The sequence below is a fragment of the Gobio gobio genome (assembly GCF_949357685.1).
Source record: "Gobio gobio genome assembly, chromosome: 3".
Taxonomy (NCBI): Eukaryota; Metazoa; Chordata; class Actinopteri; order Cypriniformes; family Gobionidae; genus Gobio; species Gobio gobio.
In genome coordinates, this window is record NC_137099.1 from 37,682,801 (window position 1) to 37,686,276 (window position 3,476).

Here is a 3,476-nt window from a genome sequence, read left to right on the forward strand (position 1 = left end):
GCTGCAGTGGGAAATGAGTTAGAATCTGTTTCAACAGCTTTGAACACGAAGCGCTGTGGGATGCTGATCTACTGGGCCCAGTCTTTCAAAAAACGTAACCTGGATCAAATCGATCTGGATTTGGAAATCCCATGTTTGGCTATCCTGGATCACCTGATCCATCTTACTTTCATGCCAGTTTTTTAAAGGAATATTGGATTGGATCACTGTGATCCAAATACCAAATTTCAGGATGTGCTTGGAATGGAACCAAGAGTGTAGCCTACTGGCTTAGCAAAGAACAACAGGTAGGCAAAATACTGGTGGCCACAAATAGCCATTTTTTGTTCTAATTTTAAGAAACAGAAACACTGTAATAAACAGAAACATTTTCCGTTCCTTATTTTGTTATAATGTTAAATAAAAAAAACAAAAACAATGCTATCCAACAGTCAAATAATTTACAGGACAGATACCAGCTCTTTCCATCTTTGCCTTTAGGAGATGTATCTCCATTTGTACTTTTTTCTGCTGCAGTTGGGTAAGCAAGATTTATTCTTTACCCAGTTCAATTTGTACTTCTGCTCTTTCGGTTTCCCGTTTCAGAAGCAACTCATAGCTGTCACCATTCTGGTTTGTAGCTGAGGAACGTTTGCGTTTTCTTGTAGGAACGTCTTGGACTGTCTTCATTACATCCACTGGGGATCTATCTTCCTCCACATTTACTGTAGTAAAGTCCAGCAGAAACATTTCCTCTGCAGGAGAATTTTGCTCGCAGTCTTCTGATGTCCTAGTCTCTGTAATTGTGGCCTCTCCATCTGCTTCTATGCCTTCAATGCCATGCAGAGAATACATTTTCGCTTTGGGAGAGATGACATTAAGTACATTGCAGATCTTGTCAGGCCAACACTCCAACACCAAACCCAAAGGAGTCATGCTTTATCTGTGGAGGAACAGTGCTTAATCGTTTTGCGCTTTTACGCATGTGGGACTTTCTACCAAGTAATTGGTGACAATATGGGTGTGAGAAAAGCAACCATGAGTAATGTGGTAAAGGCTATGTCAGTAGCACTGGGCAGTCTGATGAATCAATTTGTTTCCTTTCCCAAGGATGACCAGACAGCTCAGACTAAGCACAAGTTTTTTCAAATGGGGAACATGCCTAGCACTATTGGTGCTATTGATTGTACTCATGTGCATATCCAAGCACCTTGTGAAAGGGAGTGGGAGTATGTCAATCAACATCCAACTTGTGGGCAACGCCAACCTCATACACGCATTCTAAGAGCGAGTGCACTATACAGAGAGCTTCAATCTCACCGACCAAATGGCATAGTATTGGGAGACAGCACGTATCCACTCCTACCATGGCTAATGACCCCTTTTCCAGTTGCAAACACACCTGAGCAGGCACGCTTCAACTCCTCACATTGCAAAACAAGATGTGCTATTGAACGCTTAAATGGAGTCCTGAAGAGACAGTTTGCGTGTCTTAACTACTTGCGAGTACAACCCAAGTTGGCATGCAACATAATCCTTGCCTGTATTGTTTTGCATAACATCGCCACCAGGCGTCATGTCCCTCTTGATGACAATTTTGATGGATCTGAGCCTGAACCAGAACAGCCGCCAATATTCTTACCTAATGAAGGACACACTGGACATGCAATTAGAGATGCAATTGTGAGAAATTACTTTTAACTAGGCTACTGGATGACTGGGTATATTTGTTGTTGTCATTGCCATTAATATACTGTGGAATTATAGAGCTGTGAACAACAGTGACATTTCTTTGACAGCTGATAGCTTTGAGATTTCTTTGTTTGTTTGTTTGTTTGTTTTGTGTACCATATCTCATTAGATGTGACATGCTTCATATATGCTTCAAATATGAAGAAATATATATATTATATATTTTGGGATCATTCACTTAAAAAAAAAAACTCTGATTTTATTTGGTTCGAAAAATCATAACTGGGTCCACCCTTCTGATGGGATCAGGATAATCCTGTTTTTTGGATCAAATAGATCCCAAACCGAGTTCAAAGTTTTGAAAAACCCAAAGGGCAGGTTTGATCCATATCGAATGTAAGATCGGATTACATGCTCTGATCCTAGTTCGGAATCCCTCTTTTGCTTTTGAAAAACCCATTTCCAAGATTTGATCCAATCCATGATCCGAAATCCCACTGGATTACTTTTGAAAAACTGGGCCCTGGAGCACCAAAAGGGTCCTAGCAATCTGGAACCCACAGACGAATGTACCTTGAAGTGAAGGATTGCTCGCTGGAGCTTAACCTGGTTGCAGATGAGGCAGTCTGCTTCTAAAAGACTAAGGACTTGGTCAATCTGCTTTTGTCTCTCTGGGATGGAGAAACAAAAGGATATGCTGTATCTGTTGTTGTCTAACTGGAGGAAGACTTTGACTGTAGTGTGTCTGTTAATGTCTATTTTCTTACAGCCTGGAGACTCAGAACGCAGCCTCCCCTTCACAGGCTGGAGACTCAGGAAACATAGTGTGTCTGATACTGCCTGACTGGATGGACGTCTTCCCCCTTGCAGGCCTGAGATTGAGAACAAGGAGTTTCTCTTGACATGTCTATCCCTTTCCGATGAGGAGGAGATTGCAATTTAGTGCTTCTCCATTCCAGTGCTGTGACTGGCTGCTGGCATCAGAGCCAGTTTTTATACCTGTGGAACTAATTTGCATAATCCAAAGCACACATTTAGAACAGTGTCTTTAAAGTTTTATCTATGCATTATTCACTTTTCAAGCCACTACCAGAATACATTTGACAATGTTCTCTCAGCATTATGGAAAAAGATTGAACTGTTATGCATTCATTTGTACGTTAACAGCTGTACATATGTAAACTGTTGTATTACAAATAGCTGTTAAAAAAGTATGGATTGGATGTTTGTAATTTACATCAATTTTAAGGTTTCAAAATATAGTTATGCATGTATTTGGATGGAGTGTGGCCTCTCTTTATTTCAGCCACTGCTGCTGCATCCAGAGGTCCTAAGAAATTTTTATGGTGGTCCGGGCTTAAACTTAAGAATTAATTTCAAGATGGGTGAAGAGCAGAAATGAGGGACCAATGAGAAGTCCTGTCCTTCCCAGGAATGGGACTAGGGGTCTTGTTCTTGCCCTCTAAGAGGTGTCTGAAAGTTGTCCTATAGCATCCTTTAATTTAACTGATCTAATTGATGTTTGACCATTGCATTGGCATCTTGCATCATTTTCATCACTCATCACATTCGAAAAACACAGTTTCCAAAATAGCGTTCTGTGTGAATGCCCTCTTAATCCATCCATTTCCAATCATTTGATTGATGGCATCTGTTTGTATATTGTTAATCTAATTTGTGATTCTGGATCAGTTTCGTATATGCCGGAATTCTGAAAATTTACATTATAAAAAAAGAAATCATTGAGATTAAGGGATGCAAAAGAGACTCTTTCCATCTGAAACTGTATGCTGGTGTCACAATTG

The 3,476-nt window shown here is 40.3% G+C and overlaps 1 pseudogene across 1 annotated transcript; it reads left to right on the top strand.

The window, feature by feature from the left end:
- The first annotated feature begins 819 nt into the window (after positions 1 to 819).
- Positions 820 to 1,680, top strand: LOC307124149 (putative nuclease HARBI1; annotated as a pseudogene). The gene has a single exon. The product of its transcript is annotated as a putative nuclease HARBI1 (transcript).
- The last annotated feature ends 1,796 nt before the right edge of the window (positions 1,681 to 3,476 follow it).